Raw genomic sequence first — 24,551 nt, 5'->3', positions numbered from 1 at the left:
TTTTTAGAACTTGACATTACCTAAACTTTGAATACAAAGACAGTCGTACCAATCCTACCCAGATAACAGCATCTCTACCAACATCAATTGACAGCAGTGGCTCAGGAGTGGAGTCAAAAATCCTGTATTCATGTCACTCAATAATTGGGTGTATTGGTCTGTTGTCTACAGCCCACTAGCACCTTTTTTGTAGCGTGTGAAAAAGTAAGCGTTGAATGTAAGCATAATGCTTCACTCCAAATCTATGGGGTTCCAGTCAGAGCTATGCCAAGCTATGCATTAAGACATCTACCACTTAAACTTAAACTTGTTAAATATGTCAACAAAAAATATTTACATTTGCACAGCATAACATGTATTTAAAAACAAAATGTGTTAAGCTTGTATGAACTGTGGACAAAAAAAGTTTTACCATTTGGCCACTAGAGGGCAGATGTGGAGAGTAATTGTATCAGGAAAATTTGACATTTACTGTAATGATGATATTTCACTGGGCTTCACTGGGTTTAATGATGAAATTTTAGTGGGCTTACAGTAACTGAGATTATGGAAACTGCACATATTGCTAAATTTGAGGACACATCAGAAAACCCTGACCTGACCATTCAATATGCTACTATTCAATAAAAGCTGCATGCAATCCCCACATTGCAAACAAAGCAGCATTGGTATGACAAGCATACAATGCCTGTGAACTATACATTATTTTATTTTTGTATTATTATTATTATTATTATTATTATTATTATTATCCACAGAGAGAATTAAATATAGAGAGAGATGGAGGGAAGGATGAAAGTACTTTAAAGGAACACGCCACCCAAAATCAGTAGTAATATATGTTCTTACCTTAACTTTCACGAGTTGAGTCATATCTCTCCCGCGTAGGTATGTGCACTCAAACGCTCTGGCGCGTGGCACGAATGTGTTAGCATGTTGCTATGCTAGCGGGCTCTGCCGTGGCCGTAGAGAGAGTAAGATGGCATTAATCAAACACATCCACGTTTTCCCTACTTAAATACAGTTGCACAAGTAGTTGATTAAAAATGTTAGGGCACACAACATGAAACGTGACGATTTTCCAAGCGAATAAACAGGAGAACTACAATGTCTGGCGCAATAGCAGGAGCGGGATATACTTCGACCTAGGTAGTAATATTAATTAACACCTAATTGTATCCTATCCTATCCACCACAGAGTTTAGAATCCATGCTTGATCGACCCCTCAGCCTCCCCCTCCCCTCTGAGCGAGAGAGAGGCACACACACTAGAGATGCGCTGATGGGCTATTATTTCAACCATAACTGCATAGCAAAACTTAATCCATCCATCAGCAAAGTTTTTTGACCAATTTTCAAAACCGCACCCGCCCGCCATCTGCTGTGTTTATAATGTATATGGGATGTTTTTAATGTAGCCTATATGGGATGCGGCGCTGCTGACGTGAGGCTAGAAAGCTCTTGCTTGTTTTTTCTAGAAAGACTGATCCAATGCAGCAAATATATTAAAAGGCTAAAGTCCTACATTGGCTATGTTGTAGCCTATATCCCCAGAATATCAGCAGCAAACTCAGTCTCTGTCTTGCAAAACAGTCTCCAAATAAAATGCACATCGGCCTGTTGCCTAGCCTATTCTGTGTGCCAATATAGCCTATCGTCCAAAATGCTTGATTGCATTGCATTCTCCACATTTTTAGCTAAATTTTCATGTACCACATCAGCGTTTTTGTTCAGTGAATCTTTTGTAAATTGCTTTACAATTACGGGAGAGATATGACTCAACTCGTGAAAGTTAAGGTAAGAACATATATTACTACTGATTTTGGGTGGCATGTTCCTTTAAGGTAGAATTGGATTATAATCCTTAAACAGAAAAGCTATGGATAGGGCTAGGCAGAAGAGGCTTTGTGTCAGCAGGAATGAGTCATGCAATGTAGAAAGACCAGCAGCCATAGTAGGACCATAAACTTGCACAGAAACACCCGCCTCTGGTAAAAAAAAGAATGCCTTACATTTTTATTGCAAAACAGATTGTAGGTCTTTTGCTGTGTCTTGCATTTGCAAAGGGCTTGTTTGCGTTGTAAAGCATGGTGTCATATTTGTTTCATGCCTAGCCCATACAATTTTTGGCCACCATCTGTCTCACCCACCCACAAGCCTCTCAAATTAGGTGACCCTAAAATTTTAAATGAAGGAATTAGAAAAGCAGATAATTCTACCCATCTTGATCCGATACATAAACAAAAATAATATTGTGCAAGGGATATAAAAGAAGGGTATAGAATAGAATAGAATAGAAAGCCTTTACTGTCATTATACTCACTACACAGTACATGAGATTTAAAGAGCAGCTCCGTTAAAGGGCACACATAATTAGCACAATATAAATGACTATACAATAAAAAATTATAAATACACAGTAAAAAACACAAACAGACAAACAGAATATTATGAACACAGAGTAAATTGTAGCATGTTGTCATGAGCTCTCTCTCTGCCTGGTAACACACGCTGATTGAAGTCTGATGACCTCCACCTGTTCCTGCTCTGCTCTGCTCTGCTCTGCATCACCCTCGTTAACCTACCAGCTGCACTGCATTCACCACTCATCATGCCCTGTATATAAAGCCTTGCTTTTCAGTCCACACTTGTCAGATCGTCTGCAACCAGCACCAGTTACCTACCTGTTTTGGAAAACGCCTCTGACTCTTTGCCTGTGATCCCGGACCCGTTCGACTACCTCTGTGTTCTCCAGCCCCGGTAATCTTGACCTGCCTTCCGTCTCTCTTCTACGAAGACCGCCTAGTCCAGGGGTCTCCAACCTTTTTGGGAATGAGGGCTACCTGAAGACCCGAAATCATATGGAGGGCTACTCATTTGAAACAAACATACAGTCATCCCTTTTTTGCGAGGGTAGTCCTCCTAAATAATAGGCCTATGAGATTTGTACTTTTAAATGATCAATATTGTGTAGGCCTATGCAACACTACCAACATTTTTGTTCAGTTTGTTCATTCAAAGTTTGCATGGGGAATCTAATCTATTTTATTATAACAAAAAAAAAAACAATCGTTTTGTGCAATTAATAATTTGGGTTAAAATTTGTACCCAATTTATACCCACCCACCATTATGAATTCAGGGGTTGTTTAAGTTCTGATTTCAGTGGACAATTCAGTTTTAACATTTCAATAGTAATCGCCCACACCACCCTAACATATGAAAACTCCTTTTAAAGTTATTGCACACCTGAAATCTCTCCATGATCTGACAAAAAAGGTAATGCACAGTCCTGCTCAGTCATGCATGCAACATTTTCAGCGCTATTATACGGCAGTAGCCTATGGAGGAGAAAAGGCCTGTGAGCTAAAGCAATTGTTTTTCAGTTCTTGAACAATCATGCAAGAACCGTATTTGACGAACATGGAATGGCCACAGAACTTTTGCAAAGATATGCTTCCATTGGCTACACCAGACGAGCTAGTTTTGCCCCCTTTACTGTCTATGCGTGCGAGCAGCATGTATGCGCTCCGCTTCTGTTGTTGTTTAAAGACTGAATGGGAAACGGATTTGGAGCCAAAGGCTAAAATTTAACGCAGCTACAATTTGTAAGATATCACCAATATCAATTTAATGTTACAGATGTATGGCTACATACATTCTTAAAATGGTTCTGGTCTAGACTTAAATATCGATTGAAAACTTCACAATAGAGCATGTTTTTAGAGCGTGATCTGCAGGCGACCTGTTGGCTATTTTTAGAAGGTGCGCTGGGGGCGCCTCATAGCCGTCCCGCGGGCTACCTGGTGCCCGCGGGCACCGTGTTGGAGACCACTGGTGTAAGCCATTGGTTCCAACGGAGATTTTATTTGGGTCGCCAGCATAGCCTAGCGACAATTTGTGTTGTGTAATAGGCCTAGCATAGGGCCTACCTTATATAGCTTATAGTTTGTTAACAGTCACGGTTTTGTCATAACTCCCTCTATGCATTTTTGCATTTAGAATAGCTCTAAAACCGGGGGGCGAACACGTCGCAGGGGGGGCGCCAGTGCGTGGATATCTCAATCGCAAAATTAAACAATATTTCTATCGGGCGCCTACCATGGACTACACTGAAAAAAATGGAAATAGGGGGTCTTTGATTTGACACAAATTAATTTGATATATGCAACATGATTGTTTTATATTCCGCTTGCAAACGTGTTTTAATTAAGTAGATTTCAAGAGATAATTTTGAATGCTGGATGTAGACATTTTTCTTGTGTTGATCGAAAGTGAAAATTTCAAGTTCAGACATACTCCAGAGCAGCAGGTGGCTGTAATGTGTCATTAAAACAATACATAGTAGTAGAAGAAGAAGTGTTTGAAGCATGGTTTGACCGTTAAAGTTTGGATATCTATCATCAGTGACTGAAGTGGAAGAGAGAATGGCAAATCGAATTAGCCTACTGAAGGGTAAGTTTATCAACCTTATGATCATGTTATATCAGACAATAAATCTCCTAGCTGTTTTCTTACAGTATTACAGTGTTGCAAAGTTGACCCTTGATGTCTTTGTATTATTTTTTGGTCCGTTTCTTTTTACCAAGTTAACGTTAGCCTAACCAACCAGTTAGCTGCATCTGTTGGGCGGTTGGAAAAATACATAAATCATAGTAAAGCTAAATTGGGGTTGGTTTGGTACAGTCCATTAATTTGATCACGTTTGAAACATAATAAGTTGTATGTGAGTGAAAAGCCTGTTAGCCTGTGTGCGCCAAGTGTGTTGCCAGCAAATGGCTGCCTAAAAGCAAGCTAGCATAGCCACGTGGACAAAAAGCCATTTGCAAAGTTACATTATAGCATCCAAAAACGTTTAGCCCTAGGAAGTTGTCTCCCCATATGATGAAAATATGAAATATAAATATTTTGATTTGTTTGTGCAGGCAAAAAAAAACAGGCAGTACAGTGTACGCATACAACTTTTTTGTTACTGAGTCTAAGATGTAGTAATGTTACTGTTTGGAGTCACTGAAGTTTGATCTTTTATTTATTTATGAATTTACTGTTGATAAAATGAGTGTCTTATACACCAATAAATGGCTGTTATGCCAGATGTGTGGTGCAGTATGCGTATGTTTTGTCTGGCACTGTCATATGTGTGATGGTATGAAACTAATTTTCTTCCTGCTAATCTTATTTCAGATCAACACGGAATTTCAAAAGAATCACAATTGTCCCACTTCAATCCAAGTTCCTGTCTCCAAGCAATGATTAAGCAAATTACTGATGTGAGTAATGCAGAGTTTTAATCATGCAAACCTTACAGAGGCTAATATTTTTGATCATGTTGATATTGATACTTCTTCACATATTGTTCTATTATTATTCTATTATTCATCACATCCTAAAATTTGTGATGATCTCGGGAAGAATAAAGTATCTATCTATCTATCTATCTATATTGTATTCGTCTAACTTTTTGTTTCTTTTTATCATATGGTCGTTTACAACAGTGGCTGACTTAAATGAAACTTGGATTAACGTGCTAATCAATAATGTTTTTATTTCAGTGTGATATAGATGCTGGCCGAGTGTCTCCTGAAGGGACTCTGTATCTACACGGGGGAAGATCCTGAAAACTTTGTGCAGGAATATGTGGTATGTACATGAACATGTCTATTTTTCACATTAATTTCTTAATAGGGCTTTGTTAGAGGGTCTCATTTTCTTACTGTTATGTGCATTTGTCTGCCTAATTCAGGGCATGGATGAAGTTGATGTCATTGAAGACAACTGTTGAGGTTTATGTCCTAAGAGAACATGAGTCAAGTGAACCAGAGGACATTGGGGTTGTACTCCAAGGAATAAAGTTTTGACAGATCTACATGGCCGTTAGCTGTCACTTTGATGTCGGAGTTGATAACCTCATGTACCTGCCCATGCTTAGATACACCTTTGAGGCATTGCAAAAAATCTTCATGGAGCTGGATGAAGACAAACTCCCAAGGTTGGTTAAAGAACAACCTGTTTCAGTGAATGACTTTCCATTTTTATTTTTTGAAAAAGAAATACTGTTTTTACTATGTTGAAACCTGAAAGGACTATCAATGGCTGAGTGACCACGGGTCATGGAATCTTTTTGTGGATGTTTTTTATTATTATTAATTATTCATTATCTTTGTTTTAGGAACTAGAAATGTCACCTTTTGGTCAATCATCTTTGAATCTGGTCCATCAGTCTTCAGGCCTGATCTCTCACTTTCTTTCTCTTCTCTCCCTCTCTCTCTTCCCCCTTCTCTCTCCCTCTCTCCCCTTCTCTCTCTTCTCCCTCTCTCACTTCTCTCTCTCCTCTTCCTCTCTCACTCCTCTATCTTTCTCCTCTCTCCCCTGTGATGTTTGCTGCACTTTTTTCCATTTGTCAATTGCTGGATAAAAAACAATACTGTGTATTTCATATTGCTTTCAATAAAAATTGACTACTAAACTGACTTGACTCTTTTCAGTAAAAAGATGTATAACAGATGTCTGCAATTCTAGAAAAAACAGTTAAGACACTGTTCTGGTATTATAGGGACATAAAACTTTAAGAGTTTATTTTTTTAGCATTAATAAATGAAGTTAGAAGTACCTTTTACAATCTATTACTATTGACATGATAAAATTACTTTAGCATTACACAATACATTGGTATTACATAAATATGAAAGTATTATCTTCATTCAACATGATTTTTTTATGTAATACGATGTGATTTCAATGTGTAGGTTTTACAAGAAACGATTAACTAGAACAAAAGTGTAAAAATTGTGTCAGCTGGACACATTCTGATTATGTGGGACCGATGTACACATTAAAATCATGTAAATTCAAGGAACTTTTTTTTCAGTGTAGGCTGGGTGAAAATCAAAAGATTGCGTCAAAAGATTGAGCTTAACCATTGACCTCATGGTTGCAAAATGCAGGGGAACATGAATCAGCATATTATTTGCACAAACAATAACGGAGAGTAGCTCTTCAACTTTGCCCGTTAAAATGAACAGTCTCGCAACGCATTTCATGAAGGCCCTTTGGACATGTCAGTTATTTGCACCACTGGGAAAAACGGCATTTTGTTTTAGACTACTGGTATTTCATTTGTGCATTGACAATAAAGCTGAATATCATTTGAACTAGATGACTAAACTTATGCATAGAAGAAGAAACATTCACAAAAATCCATGACCTCTCTTCTTGATAGCTGTTGAAAACTGCATGGAACTGACAGGGATTGTTTTGTTTAATAATAAATAAATAAATACATTATGCTGCTACCTTCTGCTTTTCCCAAATACAATGTAGCCTACAGTTGTACCTTTCATCAGTCCAGTTGCAATGGATGGACTGTGATGAACTGCCCTACTTGTGATTGTTTAGAGATTTTAAAGGTTTTATAACAATGTTACAGATTTTTTGGCCCAGAAACAAATCTATTCACCTTTGCAGCGCCAGTAGGCTACTTTGTGTGTGGAATGTGTGCAAACACACATTCCAAACAAGCATACACAAAAGTTTCAAGAGTGGGGAATGGAGTAGAAGATGGAGACAAATTCATTAATATGATTTATTTTCGCGGAATGGATGTGCAGGACTGAGCGGCGGTCATATTTTGTACCGCTACGCGGTACATCTAGTTTTATATCAGTCAGTAGGAGCCATAGGCCTACTAGGCTAGTCTATCTGTATGGAGCAATAGCAAATGGTTGACAAGCTAAGCTGTGATGGCAAGCAAAGGAAAAGGAAGCAAACATGATGGATCAAAAACATTCATAAACATGGCTCCAAACTGGAAGTATTACAAAGAGAAGTGTGTAGAATATGTCAAGCAGAAACTGAAGTTGGTGACAATTAGCCCAGCACAAGTGACTAGTGAAGCGTCCATGGCACCTGAAAGCAACAAACGACGCAAAACAGTATGTTCAATATACAAAATGTGAAATTGGCCTACGCTATTATATATTTTAATGGCAGTCATAATGGTGGAACTAGGAGAGGCAATTGTTTTCTGAGGTGGTACTTATTGTGAAAAGTTTGAGAACCACTGCACTATATAAAAAATATTTAGGCCACAAGGGAGAGGTGAGCAGGAATCCAATAAGGCATTAGCTGGAAGTGAACCTGTTAATAGATTAACTACTGTAATTATTAGCCAAGTAGATCTATGACACTTACTCGAAGCAGGCTTGTGCAAAATTCCAGAATTGAACTAAGTATAACCGAAGTCTCCCGGAAGTTCCGGGAGACTCCCGCATATTGATAGCGTCTCCCTGACGCCCGCAAATTAGATAAAATCTCCCGGAATCTATAGCGAGCGATCAAGAGCGCGCACGCGAGAGGGAGACCTAAAATCGCGTGTGCGTCTGAGTGTAGCGCGCACACGACAGGGGAGAGAGAGAGGGGTGGCGCGTGTGTGTCTGAGCACATCCAAGACATAAAGCATCCTGATTGGCCTGTATCTAGGAACAGGAGAGTCACGGCCGTCAGTGCAGAGTCACCCCCCAAAAAGGCAAATCAGAGCCATAGAAAAAGAGAGTTGCGACACTCTTTGAAGTCGCCGCCACGCGGTCACGTGGTTCATGTAAGCTTCAACAGTTCCAAACAGCTCTTTGCGTGTCGTGTTATTTCAATGGGATAGACAGCAGCGAGTGCGTTATTGAACGGGAAAAATTACAACAAACCAAAAACGAGTGTTATTACGTGTTAGCATGCTTACATTATAGTGTCAATTATATATTGCGAGTATAATTAGTTTGCAACATCAATCTAAAATATGTTCTTTGGTAGTTCTAACATTGAACGTTTGTTTCCTTGCTGGACATGAGCTTGGATTCCTATATTTGCCTGTATCACGCTACATAAACTTTACTTACATTGTCAAAACGTAGGCTATGCATTTTGTATCCTTTTTGTGTGTGGACATTAGATCCAGTGTCCTTTTCAGTTTGTTTGGTGAGATGAAGATGAAGGTGCCCCCCCCCCCCCCAAATCTACCACACAACTTTGATCATTGTAAGACTAGCAATAAACGTCTATCAAATATATAAATATATGAATGGCATTCAGTAGCCTAACAACATTTTAAAAGTTTGATCAATGCATTAAATCTGTTCAGTTCTTTTAGAGAAATAGCATATAGGTGGCCACCACACAGCCTTGGTAACATTTTAAGACTAAGCCATAAACATGTCAAAAACACATAGGCTAAATAAGAATCAATAACAACTTAAATGTGAAAAATTTGATTAATACTGCAAGATAAGACACCCACTGTTTCAATAACACACAATAAGCAATCAACTATTTCAATAAAATACTTATAACTTATATTTCAGCCAGCTGGTGAGACTACAGCATGAAAAGGATGACTGATACATGTTAGGTTTTCAATAGAATTTTTATTAAGTTTTCAATGTGTGTTTAAAACAATAACAGGAACAAATGCAAAAAAGGTATGGTGACACTGCAACATAAAAAGGAGGTCTGACACTCATTTAGGTTTCCAAAAAATAAAAAGATTTCAGTTTCCAAAGTTTGAACAACACTTGTGTGTGAACTACACAAAAGACACAATGTGGAAGCAGCCAGTTAACATGGGTGCCAGTTGCCATGTAACACATGAGAGAAAGTGGAATAGAACATTATGTCCAATATTCCAATATATGGTTTAATGTTCTGCATTATGTCCAATATTTCAATATGTGGTTTAATGTTCTGCAGTTCTCATTAGTAGGTCACTTTGATACTAAAAGTATGATTATATGTAATGACTGTATGATATCTGTACTGTCCCTATGTATATCTCTGTGTGACTGTGTTTAGAGATAAGCAGGAATATTATGACTTTGCAGTGTTTCACTGTTCTGCATGGCTGCGTCAGTAGCTATCTGCTCCGGATTGCCAGGCTGCCACTAATCAGGGTCTGATTCAGTGTAGTCCACGTGAGATGGGATGACCAACGCCATCTCCCGTCAGCCTGGAAGGATACTTAAACCCTAACTATTTCCTTGTCTAGTTAGAGCAGCTGATGGATCTTTAGGTGAAGTCATGCTGTCTCTCCCTTGATGCGCATCATTGTAAATAAACTCTGTTCCTGATTTTTCATACTATTGGTCTGACTGGCTCTATTAAATCTATGTTATCAAAATTACCATCACACCGGCACAGTGATCTGCCTGCAACAACAGCGGCGCTCAGGGAGCAGTGAGGGATTAGGTGCCTTATTCAGCCGTGCCTACTGGTCGGGGTTTGAACCGGCAATTCTCTGGTAACAAGTCCGAAACACTAACCAGTAGGCCACGGCTGCCCCCAATTGAAACTGGCTCTTAAATTCCAATTTAATTCTTGAATTTCACTTGCATTTCAATTGAGGTAGCAAACAGGAAGCAGAATTGCAATTCGAATTGTGCACAACCCTGACTTGAAGATAGGGAATCTATGGTAGTTTGACATTAATTTAACATTTAGGGTGTCAATATTAGGGTTTCACGCAGTGATTAATGACATGTTAAAGTGCCACTTGTTACAGTGCTTAATTGACCTGTTTCAAGTGTTTTCCCCAGACAAACTTTGGCAACACAGCAGCAGGTTTTTAGAAAAGAGGCTGGTCAGGGGATACAAGGAGATATGTCTATCTCAGCTGCAGCGCATTGGAATGCAGTTACATTGTGCGCATGCGCCACTCAAAAACTCTTGATTTTGGGAACGTGTTGTGCCTAGTAGTAAGAAGTGAGTAGCAATGTCGTGCCGCATCCTGATGCCTTGCACATCTTCCTGCAATTAATGTCAATATCTGATATAATAATGGGAAACGCGAAATGACGGGAGATGCACCGCTGAAGGATTTGCCAATTTACGGCGGGTATCTATCTCATTTAACGTCAATGCAGTGACCACCTCTGAAGCCAGCTCGCGGCGCCTCCCACTCAAAATTTGTACCCTTTTTCATAAATTTATTTGTCACTGCAGTTACCAAGCAGTTGGCCAGCTGAACTGTCTGGCTTTATATCATCATCAACTTGTTCTATCAAGTTTCGACCTGTTTTGCGTAGTCCAAGGAACAGTTATAACGTTACAATAGGTAAGTCTGTTTTAACTTAACGTTACTATTTTTCCTTCATCCATGTTAACGTTAGATTCCCTTGGTTCGTGTTAAACGTGAACGTTTTTCAAATGGAGAGCTTTAGTCTGTAGCGTTTCAACAAATGATAAGGTAGTGGAAAGTTGCCAGTAATTAACATTAACGTTAACTGCAATAACTTAGCGTTTTCAAAGCCATACTATTATTGTGCTGCCTGTGAGAATAACGGTTAGCTGACTAGGTTAGCCATCACCAGCTAACCTTAGCTAGAACCAACTAACATTAACATTGCAGAACGTTACGTTAACTAGATAGAATTCTAGAGTGCTAGAAGCTAGAAACGTCAACACATAAAAGCAGGTTAAATAACTTAATGTTAGCTGTCACGGTTTTAACCAATGGATATAACGTTCACGTTACAGGGCAGACAATCTATTGTGATTAATGTTAGTGTGAACGTAACGTTAAATGTCATAGCCTATGCATTAGTTTTTTGTTAACCCTCCACATTTCCATGGCATCTAACGTTACATGCCAATTTAATGTAGATCTAACTTAGCTTTCCAGATGTAAAAAATGTGCATGAGGACACGTCGCCTTTCACGGTAACGCTAACGTTTGGCTAACGGTAACGTACCTGAAGTGAACATGAAGTGGAGGAACACCAATTTGCAGATTTGCCCAAAGCGTTAAATTGCTTGCTGTCGATTTAATTCGACTGCTGTCCAACCGTGTTTGTTTTTGTACTGTCAAGGGTACATGTTACTAACTGTGGTTAACCGAGCATCATGTTCGACGTTAGGTTAGTTTGTTTTGGTAACGTTAAGGTTAACATCCTCTATTAACGTTATTTTATACGGTCGTTATGTTAACGTTAACGTTATTTGGTAACGTAACGTTGCAAGTTAACTTTCCCAAGGCAGGCATTGCGAAAGCTGTCAATGAGGTTGACGCAATATTCTGAGGAGTGTCTGGGTTGTAGTGGGATTGTTCATGATACGTTGTTTTTTCCCAGTAAATTAGCTGCTATATGAAACTGTCTCTAACTTCACGTTAGTTTATCCACTCAGTCAACTCGTCTAGTCATCATAATAACATCCGTGTAATATATTTGTGTTTTTCCCGCGTGTTGCACAGAACAAGCTGTTTCTGACTAATGTTAGAGGAAAAATGCCCCACTGTCATATTGTAAAATAAAAACAAATTAGTCAGTGAAAGAATCAATAGTTGCAGCTTATGTAGCCTACTGTGGGACTGCACTGATCTGAGCCTGGGCTGTGGCAGTGTTTTTCATTTGGATCGTTAGCATTGTTTGCTGTTAAATGTGCATAAGCAGTTATAGCCTAATGTATTCAAGACAAAGGGAAATATGCATTGTGGCATGCATCCCGTCATGTCTCTTGTAGTCATTGATAACAAACACGGAACCAGAAAAAGTAAAACGTTTTGCTCAGTGATTTACTTAACATAATTAAAACACATAGTACACAACTGTTTGGCATAATATTAACAGCCACCAGTGAAGCACAAACAATATGAGCACAAATGGGTGTCATCGTATATGTCAGCAGTTTAATAACTTGACCGAGTCTATCTCGGCGCCTCTGATTTATTAATCACCACTATGTGGATACTGTTTTTAGAATTGATTTAGATTAAGTGTTAGTATAATTTGTATTTTTGTAATTTGTATTTTAGTATATTTTTATATATTGTATTAAGTGTTAGTATAATTTGTATTTTAGTATATTTAGCATATTCTTTATTTTCTACTGTCCTTACTGCTTAGTTGTGTTTTTATATTATATACTTTAATTACTCTTTCTGCTGTTAAAGAATGTGTTTGTGTTGTATGTATGCTGCTGAGACCTTGAATTTCCCCTGGGGATCAATAAAGTATCTATCTATCTATCTATCTATCTAAATATGGCATCACATAGCATGTTGACATTTCAAGGACTTGTAAGGACTTACCATGTGGGTATCTTTGTTGTATCCATCCTTGAGTTTCCTGTTGTTGATGTTTTTAGAGTTTCTGTTTGGCCTGTTTTGGGTAATTCAACCAACTTGATGATGGATTTTGTTGAGTTGCCCATGGCAAACTAAATCTATGTCATTGCAGCATATAATGTTATAATAGTTTTGTTTTAAATGTTGTTTTGAGCTGAGAGATGTGGGAATCTTTTTTTGAATAACTTCAAAAGTTGTGTCACTGAGCTATTTGTCCAACATCCAAACATCTAGTATCATTCAAACATCAGCCACAGTAATTTACCTTTATGATGTATTAAGTATAAGTAAGTATAAGTATATATACTCTTTTGATCCTGTGAGGGAAATTTGGTCTCTGCATTTATCCGAATTAGTGAAGCACACACAGTACACAGTGTATACACAGTGAGGTGAAGCACACACTAATCCCGGCGCAGTGAGCTGCCTGCATCAACAGCGGCGCTTGGGGAGCAGTGAGGTGTTAGGTGCCTTGCTCAAGGGCACTTCAGCCGTGCCTACTGGTCAGGGTTCGAACTGGCAACCCTCCAGTTACAGGTCAGAAGTGCTAACCAGTAGGCCACGACTGCCAAGTGGCTAGTACGCTGCCCAGGAATTTCTATTGTCTGGGAAACATGGACTTTATTTAGGCTAGTTTTCTCTTTCAGGTTGTTTATTGCATGATTCTTTGTGCAAATGCTGAACAAGAACAGAAACGGATCATATATTGAAGGATTTATTCAATAAATGATTGCTGCAGCCAGGGCCGCACTTACAAAGCTAATCTGTCACTGGAATGTAATGAGGTGTGTGCATCAGAGCTGATGTTTTAAATTGAGGCCAGGCTCTGCAGACCTGGCATTGGTCTCACACTTTGTGTGGCACGTTTGCAAGGTGTCTTGATTTCCTTTGATTTTTATGTCAAAAGCACAAGTCGCACCAGAGCCGGGCATCTCAAATGCTCTAGAGCAGTGTTTCCGAAAGTGCGGGCCGCCAAGGCATTGCAGGTGGGCCGCGAGAGGTAACCTAAATTACTTTATTAAAATCAGTGCTGCCGCTCCCACCACGTGCATCATGCACATGCACCAAGGGACAGGGGGCAAAATGTAGACAATAAATAGAAGTAGCTTTTCTGCAAACTGCATTTCACTTTTCCTTGAGAACGTATACAATGTTAAAATGCCAAAAACACCATTTTGCATGCAAGTATGATACCTTTTGGGTCCTCTCAATCTCCACCATGCAGCAGATCTAACTTGAAAGTAAGGCTACTTAACTGCACTTTTGTGAGCGCTTCTTGAGCATGTACGAGTGAGAAAAAGAGTGGCAGGTTCCAGCTGGCTTGTTATTATTGATACCAATAGGTGAGCCACAGAAGATTTTCAGAAGTGAAATTGGCAGGCCCCCCCCCTCCCCCCAAAAAAGCGTTTATTTGATTATTTATTTTTCTGGGGCCCCCTTCTGCCGGGCCCGGTTGCTCCCGTTGCAACCCCTCCAGAATCGGCCCTGAAAATTGGGCCTCAACAGCTTTAAGTTTGGGAACCTCTGCTCTAGAGCATTTGAGATGCACGGCTCTGGCACAACTTGTTGCCTAACCTGTTAACATTGGAGCCAAAATAAGTCCGCAGTTTGAGACTGGCCATAGTTGGTTATTCAGACTGACGTCAAGTTTATATGGATTGACTTTGCTTGTCAATATCAATTCAGAGCTGTTTGTAAAGTTGGGACTTTGCATCCCCTCTGCCATGTTTCTGCTACTCCCAGCTGGATAGAGATTTTAGTGTTCAACAGCAGTAACAACAACCTTTGTACTAGAAATTCTTTTATACCAGGTTGTTCTACTTTCTTTGAATAAGAGCGCATGCAGGATTTGGTTTTATTTGGTTTTATTTTATCCACACCTCTTATTTCACTGCAGTATCAGTTGATTGCTTGCACGCCCTGGATTTCCATCACCATTGTGTTGTACACACAATTGAGCACTCCAAGTTCATGACGTTGTAGCACAGTTCTGGTCGGAAGAGTTGCTCATATCATTAAATCTTCCAGGGAAAACACTTGGACTACCTGTGAAAGTGAAAAGTTTATTCAGTTGAAGCCATCAAGCAAAGGGCATCTGTTATTTAAAATCCTTTTATTTGAATTGTCTATTTAAAATGTCTTAGAAGCCTCTGAAATACTGACATATTGTAGGTGTAATGTGTGTGTAGGCTAATTATTTGGCCTTTTGATAAGTGGCTGTAATTGTTTTGTTTTTACTAAATGTTTTAATGAGTTGAAGAAGCATATTGGAGTTTTGGTATCTACAGCCAAAAGCCTGGCACATTACCAACAACCCAGCTTGTGTCTTTAGCAGTATGAATGCCATTACATGTTGTTTCTGAGCACAACAGATGTTTTCATCTGTCCTTCACATGACCATATTCTGGAAAAAAATTGATTTGTAGTGTAGTAACATAGTAGGCTATGTTGTGCTGGTCAGATCCTGACCCCTTTGGACACAAACAGAGAGAACAAATCAATGGTCAGAGACTTTATTGGCAGTATACTACAGTTAAACTCTAACTTTGCTGATATTGTTGTAATATCTCTGCAACAAGGAGGGAGGTATGCCACGGAGCATTAAATACAATTAGGCTGGTGAACAAATGAAGCGAGATGGGCAATGTGGCTTCGGTGGAGGTCAAAATTGAGTTATTTACATATTCTTATTCTGTGACACCTTAAGAAGATGAGGTGAAGTGTTTCTTGTAGTTGTATGCTTTTTTTGGACATTATATCTGAAGAGGTTTGTTCCACTTAGCAGTATAACTCTATGGAATTCCAAGACTTTGAAGCTCAATATCTCAGAACTACTCAGAACGCAGATAGAACCCTATAATTCTAAGGGGACGAAATGTTAATGTTTATGTTAGTCTAAAGTAGCCTGCGATAATGACTATGTTTTGCCTCATGAATGATAGCCATTGTTTATGAACAATGAAGTGAATACTATCCATGCCTGTATTGACCGTTTCAAGAGTTCCATTATCAGCATCATAGTTGTTCCCACAAGGCTTCCGTTTTAACATTCCATATGTTATCTTAATGAAGCAAAAGTAGATTGGGAACAAAATAGAACGTTCAAGCATTGTTTTTGTTTATGTTGTTGAAACGGTCTATAATGATACTTGACTGTTACAGTTTTGAGGAACATCCATCATATCCAACATCCATAATCTCTTATCATCAGCCTGGTCCACACACTTGGCTCACTTTGAGTTTGCTGTCCATTGCAGCATATAGTGTTGTGCTTTAGACCTGTAGACTAAGCGGCCATTGTGAGAGCAGACGCGGGGCAATGAATGACCCCCACTTCCTTTTCAAGGCAAGCACGTGCGTCTGCTGGTGTGGTACCTTGAATGAAGCCCTTTTCACGTGCCACGTCATAGAAAAATGCACACGGTGAAACAGGAAAAGGGTGTTGGTGAAATGCAACTGTAGGATTCTGTAGCGGATTCTGAAGCTTTGTCCAGAGCATAGCATGGGGTAGACTATCTGCAAAACTCACACTTAACGTGATACAGAAATACACACTCTGATCATTTCAACACTGTATTATTTTATTTTATTTATTTTTACATGGTTAATGCACAACAGCCTTTTCATCTTGAGGAAGCATTAGAGGTGTAGCGGTTATGTCACAAAAACAGAATTTTGACCCACTGGCAGGAAAAACGGCATATTGATCAGTGGCTGGCTCATTGCTTGATGTACAGTAGCTGACTTGTAAGGTGGAGTAGTAGGCTAGGCTACCCTCGGAGTGTTGATTTTTTGAAGTTGAAGTTTTTGTCCCAAAATGCATGAAAGGTGAGTTCAAAATCGCCCCGGTAGTCTATTATTAGTCATCCAGTTTTCTCTCTCTGATATCATTGTTCAGTATGAATAATAGGCTATAGTTAGTAGGTGCTAAAATTAACTTTAATGTTGAACAAGGGGACTGGGACACACACACACACACACACAAATAGGCAGAGACTAGAAATCTGATTATTGATCTTTTGAGTTTTGTACCTTGAAAAGCATTTTATATGGTGTTGATGAGTTTTTTTGGCTGAGTTTTACAGTAAGACATTTCCCATGGAATTCCATTGGACAAAGAGCCAAACTACAAAAAAACAACTCCTGCAGCAAATGCTTTGACATTGCCAACAGTTCAGCTCTTAGCTTACTTACATTTCACAATGAAACTTGATCGAGAATAGAAGAGAAGGTATGTAGTTTTAGAAGTTACCAGGAAGTGTGGCAGTCTTTTATTCTTGATTGAATGTATTGGACAGTGCATCCCTTTTCCCAGCAATTGGGATATCTCAGATGTTCCTACTGTAGATTAACAAATAAGGTTAAGTAAGCTTAGGCGTAGCAGGTGAGGCAGGCCCGGGGTGGGTAATCGGGAGAATCGGGAGAATTCCCGGTGGGCCGCTTCACTTTTGGGCCGGTCGAGGAAAAAAATATTGAAATTTGTCACGTTAGTCTATAGGTGAGCCACAGAAGAAGGCTATACACGTTCCGCATTCTGTGCATGACACCGTTGCCTCTGCATGGGTTGTAGCATAGCCTACCATGTGAGGGAGTTCTCCCCTCCCAAAAAGAGTTGGTTGGGTCCATATCGCCCGTCTTTTCCAAAAAGTTTTCACAGATAGCCTACGGATAGCCGGGCCGGCCCTAGAGTAGCCATAAGCGTCAGGAAGGATGGATGTAGAAAGAGGCCAGGAGGGACTGAAACGGCCAGGTAGAATGCTGCTAAATGTGCGAAGCTTCCAGATTACAGACAAAAGTGGCAACTGGTAAAGAGAGATAGCCTATAGGCAATGAGCCTATTGGCAATGTAATTATTGGGCTAATATTGGACGTTTGTAGCATTGTCAAGCTATTCGCAAGCAACATATTACATTACTTAAAATATTAGCATTTTGTTTCCGATTCATAGACTTTGCAGTATGCAAATATTGATAACAAAACTGAAGCTTGATCTGTGTAGACCTATGCAATAAAAATTGTAGCCTCTGAGCAGCAGATCAACCAGTCGACCGCTGAAAATTATGAGCCCGAAATTAGTGATGAGGAGGCCATGACTACAGGGACAAGTAGAAAGGATATTTATAGTTATTTAGGCTAATGTGAGAAAGAGCAATTATGCTACATGATAAACCTACTGTATATGCCTTGTTTGCGCAGAAGAGGGTGCAGTAAAGGAGTAGGCTAAATCACCAAACCGCATAGCCTACCCATGCAAAAACATTAGCCTAAACATTAGTTCAATATGCCTCTTTGTGGAAGCGTGGGATAGGCTACATTTCAAAGGCTTTCTTTCTTTCTTTCCGTTTTTGTTAACTTGTGGAATATTTTTGTTAACTTCTCAGTTGAAGTGAATTATAACCTTTACACATTTGTTGAACCATGGTACTAATAAAAACTACAGGATAGTAAGAGCTGAAATGTTGCTTCATTTATCCAATTTCCACCACTATGGAAAACGTGGGCCGGTCTTGGGCCTGAAACTCCCGGGCTGAAAAGTGGCCCCACTCCGGCTCTGAGGTGAGGTCACTGGAGCTGGAGCATATATGTGGCAAATGTGTTAAATTTTCCACAAATGAACATACCACCGAGTGTACATGATGCCACTAAGCTTTTCTGCAAGACATCAATTTTTCATGAAGGGGATTTTAACTTTAAAAATTTGCAAGTAGCTGACAAAACTGAGCATATCAATAAGCATAAATAGCACATTATTCACACCCACCATATGTGTTGTAAAAAAAGCTGTGACAAAGGACCTTAACCTAAAAAGTAAGGCTGTCAAAATAACTGATTAATTTCGATTCATTAATTTGAGAAAAAAATAACTGATTAAAAAAAATAACGCAGATGAATCGATACTTTATGACCTTTGACCCCGAGCCGTTGTAGTCAGTAACCATTAGACTGTAAAATGAAGGAGAGAGAAGACAATTTGCTGACTAGATCATTGATTGGAACATTTACTTTTAAACAACGGCCTGATGGTGTTGATAAAAATAGTGTTGATTAAAATAAAGTCCTCTGCAATGTCTGCAGCAATGAATTTGCATATCACCGGAGTTCATTAACTCTAAAGTCGCACATCGATGCAAAGAAATAGTGTTGACATTGAGGGAAGTGTTCATTTATTTTCATTGTGTCCCCTAGGTTATATCTGTGGCCTGAAATACCTTGTATGTGAAAAACAACTTCTTCCCGAAGCACTTAATTAATTAGATTAAATTTTTTTTAATCGATTGACAGCCCTACTAAAAAGTAGTCAGTCCAGTTCAGATATGTAGGCTATTGTTTTCCTTCTTTATTATACATTGTAACAGGATATCCTCACTACATCTGGGCGAGCAACTATCTTGAGCATTGAATGTTCTGAATCAGTTAAATTGCATCATATTTCTCAAATAAAATAGAGATGTGGCGTTTGACAAATCGTCTGCTTGTCGCACCATGCTGCACAGCACTGCTTTACACATAATTAAACTGATTTTTATCGGTAACGATCGCTTGCATCACGCATAGATAGGATATGATGTAAGACGGTTTGTAATTTCCGGGTATTTCTAAAAGAACTCTTTGAGTCCCGGTTACGCCCCTCTACACCCCCACTGGCCTTGCTGTGGCAGTGTAACAGCCTTTGGGTGGCGTATGGGCGGAATCAGCCTAGCTGGCAAGGTCAGGGGTTCACCCTCAGAGAGGCTTGCATTTCTCACCACACCTGAGTGCACCATGCTCCTTTGTGTTGCTTTCATATTCAACCACTAGATTTGAACCCAAATGGCTCATTTATTGAAATAGAATTCTCTACTTTTGATAAACTCTGTTGTCTGTCTTCTGTTACGTTGAGGTTCCTGAGCTGGTTGTGACATAAATTGAGGGAGGCTTCAGATTGCAGCAGTTGGCTGTCCTAGGTTTACTGAGTTTAGCGTTAGCCTTGAGCTCAGTATGCCTCAGAAGATGGTGAGCTTAGTCTAGTTAATTTTGACAGGTCCAGAGATTGTTTTTCGTGGTTGATCTTATGAGCAAGCATGTGATGTTGCAGCTGTGTGTGGACATGGCCATGGTGTGTACGCATCACCTTTTATGGGTGCCTAGATAATGAATTACCATGAGGTGAGTGCTTTTTGTTTTGTGTGATATAACTCTGTATTTGCATGTGGAGAGGAAAAATTAGAGTTTTTGTATTGGGATGTGACGTTTTATCCTTTCTTTGAAATGTTTTCAGGTGTTTTTTCAGTGGCCAATGTCACCACTTTGATTGATATGTTCTTGACAGCCTTTAATGGCTGTTTTTGTGGATGGAATTGTTTTGAAATATGAAAGAGGCTACGTGTGGACATAGCCTGAGGTTACTGTTGCCATCAGCTTGATCCAGTCTGGTCGTTCTCCTCTGGCCTTTGGTATCAACAACAGATTTATGCCCAGAGAACTTCTGCTCATTGTCGGACCATTCTCTGAAAACCTTTAAGATGGTTATGGGTGGAAATCCCTAGATCGGCAGTTTCTGAAATACTCGGACCTGATGGTCTGTAGTGGTGGGGTAAAAAATCGATTACTGTTCAGTATCGGGATATTTTGTGCTCGCAATTATATCGATACAGTAGAGCATACATGGGCAACATCCGGCCCGCGGGCTTTCCCTGACCGGCCCGCGTAAGGTCCGTGAAAGAACAATAGTCAAGAGCCTAGCATAGAGATAATGCATGCAAATCAATATCGTTGTTTTTATTTTGAAAGCGACTGCTATTTGTACGCCCATACATTTGTGCGTGGATGCATACGACGTAAACAGCCTCACTGATGTGCTGGTGAATTTATGCTTCTGCGTCGACACAATGTAGTTGCCTTTACGTCGGCGTAAACCTTTCAAAGTTTTGTGTCTCTTATGTCTGCGTCGCTCACCACCGCAAAGGTTGTTAGAACGAACTCCTGCTGCTCGTTGGCGATACGAAGTGTTCATTTCAAAACATTACTGGCAGATAGACAGTTTACAATCGGATAACCCCGTAATTGTAACCAAAATATGTCTGAGTTTATTTGCAAAGCTTATGTTAGCGAACTAGTATGATGCTACTACCCACAGGTTGCTTGAAGCAGCCGGCTCAACACACAGAGCGAGTTGACCAATCACAGTTATGTGCATAAAGTTAAAGCAAAAACATAGCCTACATTTTTAAAATAGTTTTCTTTGTGCATGTTGATTAACTAATGACAGCCTACTATTGTCTGCTCCACATTTTCGTATAGTCTAATTCTGCATAGAGTTAATTTAATGATGCAATGATTTAATGATGAAATATTGCTGAGTGTTGATGAAATGGTGGCACAGGCCTATCGGTTGTACTGACTCCTTCACATTTTCATGACCTAGCCTAATTATATAGATATTGTAGTACTTTTTTATATCAGTCTTTGAAAACTGAAAAAAAATGTCAATGTCAAAAAATCATTTTCGAGATTAAATACTGGACATAGATTAAATATTGCTGTTTTTCCTTTGTCTCCCTCACATTTTCATCTGTTCTTACGACTAGTAAACAAAACCATATGATTTACTTAATGTTATACAAGAACAGAATAGAATTGAACAGAATTGAGTTCAGACTTGAGTTCGGTATTTTGGGTCCGGCCCTCCTCAACAGTCCCAGTTTGTCATGTGGCCCCTTGGGGAAATTAGTTGCCCACCCCTGCAGTAGAGCAAAGTATTGCAATATTTAATTATATAATTATCTATTTTAGGGTGCTTTTATTTGAGTCTGGTTTACTCAGGGTTTACTCTCAGGGCCTAAATTTTAGCGTGGGATTGCAGGTATAGCGCATAATTTATTCAAGTCCCGCAACTCTAGCCTTCATAATGCGAGAAATTCTTGCATTTTACAGTGCTGTCTGATAACGTTAATCTAATAATGGAGCGGTGTGAATGCAGACCGGACGGACCAACTTCAGACTTGAATCGACCGTAACCCCATGCAGGGACAGACACACTCACAGAGCCACTTTGCAGGTGCGCGCTCTCTCTCTCTCTCTCTCTCTCTCTCTTGCAGCAGGAAGTCAAATTATGCTATAGGTGCTTCTACATCAACTGCTAACCGACAGGAAAGAAAAACAAAAGTTTAAAGATCAGGAACTGTCAGGAATTTTGCAAACACAGAAGTATCACATAGAGTGGCCATGAGATGCGAGGGAACATGGATGGGTTCTCCATTTGAGGAATGTAATCGATTGCGGACGTGCAGACAGTTACAGACACCAAGCGCATCGTTGGCCTAGGTTAGGCTACTTTCACTTTCTAGAGTGCACGCTCATTACCTGAAAGATGCTTCATACCAAAACAGCAATCAAACATTATCAAATTTATCATAACATGTGTTGTCACAAACACTTATCCTATTAGAAAATCAAAACCAAAGAAAAAGACTCTGACTGTGTTGCTCTCTCATTGACGCCTGTAATAAGGATAATGTGATTTCAGTTTGTAAAATGTAAGTATGTATGGTTTTCAACAAAAAGCGAATAGCAAGGACCTTGACATGCACCATGCCATGATCAAGTTTGTGCACCTCAGTTAAAGTGTAGAATAGGGCTAGGCGATATGGCTGAAAACTGTATCACGATATAAGTACTAGGGCTGTAACGATACACCAACCTCACCATTCGGTTTGTATCACGATTTTTGACCCACGGTTCGATAAGAATCTCGATTTTTCTTTTTTTTTTTTTTGGGGGGGGGGCTAGACATTTTATTAAATAACATTTTAATAGCCTCCCTTAGAACACCAGAGGATTACAATATTATTTTATATCCTGATATAAAAATATTTTTCTGAATGACTGATATTTATGACAGCACACTATGCAGATTAGCCTATAGCCTAGGCTTACTATTTTTTATTACAACTCTACCTCTTTAATTCAGCTGTCTGGTTGAAGCCTGGAAATATTGTAAACAAAGTAGCATAGTTGGCTAGCTTAGCCTATCATAGTCTACTGATTGGACTGTTCAGTTTCCCCATGTGTGTTTAAGTTTCAAGGTAATACTTGTTCTCCTTGGGACAGGCCCTTTTGGGAAACGTTGGTATTGAGATGATCAGTCAATTTCAATGCAAGAGTTTTAAACAAATATGTGCAGCATGCTAATATTGCTAAGCGGATTTAATAGTAATTTAGCTAGTCGTCTTCTATGCGTCCTTGCTTTCACGATTGTGAATGTTTTATTTAAGTCGCGCGTGTTCATTGAGCAGGAGAGGGAGAGGGAGGGAGCGCGAGAGAGAGCGGGGCAAGGAGAGGGGGTTTACTTCTATACTGTTTGGTAAAGTTGCACACATAGTCTACAATGAAAGCAAGGAGAGGTATGAAATTATTATTTATTTATTTGTTTGTTTTTGGACAACGTAGGCTACCATAAGTAAAGCGGGAGATGTGGGTTGCTTTTGCGGCCGCGTAAGCTGCAAAGCACTGCCTGAAACACTAGAAAGGGTGTGTCACGATTCTGCCTTTTCACACCGCGACACAGTATCGTGGATATGAATGTCGCGATTTCGGTTTCGAATCGTATATCGTTACAGCCCTAATAAGTACCGTAAAACTTAAAATAATCGCCGAGTCCCTAAGAGACGCCTGTCTCTTTTAAACGCCTGGCGTGGCTTCAGGTTTGGGTTAAAGCCCGGTCTCCAGTAGAGGCCTGGTCTGTTTTTTAGTATCGGGTTGTATTTAATCTTCTAAAACCCATCAGATCGTCTGTTTAAAGATTCGCAATGACACGAAACCGTTACAGAAAGGAGGTTACAGCAGTGCGAATTAGATGTTGCACGTCGTTACAAGCCGTCGCAAAGCATTCACATGTCTGGTCACAGTTGCAAGGTTTTAGAATGTTGCATGAAGTTGCTGCTCATCTCGTTGCGAATCTTGGGTGTGATTTGGGCTTAAGTATGGCGCAGACTGCGCACGTTATGATTAGATGGCATTAAAAAACTGCGGTGGGGAAAAGCTAGAGTTCCAAATTGTATAACTTTTTTTCCAATATGAACTATGCCTATATGTCTGACTTCGTCATCGTTCAATTCATCCCTTGTGTTTAAAATTTGCGGATAGGCCGATGGTAAGCTTGTTTTTATGCTGGAAACAAAACCAGAACGGTTTGCGAACGTTATTCTTTATTCTAAATGCCATGGCGATAAAGAGAAAGAAGTCAGAAAAGGAATTTACCTTAGACCAGGCTATATCAGAGCCCGTCTACGGACATTCTCTGGCTATATAACCTACTGAAATAGATTAATGATGTAAGGTCAAGTGCGCTTCTATGGGACTGCTGTGTGCGCGCACAGTTTTTATTGATGAGTCGGAGTGGCAAGTGCTGCGCATAGTTGCAGTGGAATGTGGCTGCCCAGGGCATTATAAAACCTCTCAGAGTCTTA

The 24,551-nt window shown here is 39.6% G+C and overlaps 1 protein-coding gene and 1 long non-coding RNA gene across 5 annotated transcripts in view; both read left to right on the top strand.

Annotated features, from left to right (window-relative positions):
- The first annotated feature begins 4,119 nt into the window (after positions 1 to 4,119).
- Positions 4,120 to 6,465, top strand: LOC143121107 (uncharacterized). The gene is made up of 4 exons (XR_012986408.1): positions 4,120 to 4,454; positions 5,184 to 5,269; positions 5,552 to 5,639; positions 5,743 to 6,465. It is a non-coding gene; the product is annotated as an uncharacterized LOC143121107 (long non-coding RNA).
- Positions 6,466 to 10,715: 4,250 nt separating this feature from the next.
- The window catches only part of st3gal4 (ST3 beta-galactoside alpha-2,3-sialyltransferase 4), an 87,296-nt gene continuing 73,460 nt past the window's right edge, over positions 10,716 to 24,551 (top strand). For 2 of the 4 annotated variants that reach the window (XM_076282100.1, XM_076282103.1), the window contains exon 1: positions 10,716 to 11,094. The gene's annotated coding sequence lies outside the window, so the exon portion shown is untranslated. The remainder of the gene's footprint in view (positions 11,095 to 24,551) is intronic. The other 2 variants (XM_076282104.1, XM_076282102.1) reach the window with 2 other exon arrangements.

Source organism: Alosa pseudoharengus, unplaced genomic scaffold (genome assembly GCF_046254945.1).
Source record: "Alosa pseudoharengus isolate Yale_2024_CS ecotype anadromous, Long Island Sound unplaced genomic scaffold, YU_APseudo_1.1 YU_APseudo_1.1_scf_13, whole genome shotgun sequence".
NCBI lineage: Eukaryota > Metazoa > Chordata > Actinopteri > Clupeiformes > Clupeidae > Alosa > Alosa pseudoharengus.
This window is presented reverse-complemented; position numbering and strand designations above follow the sequence as displayed.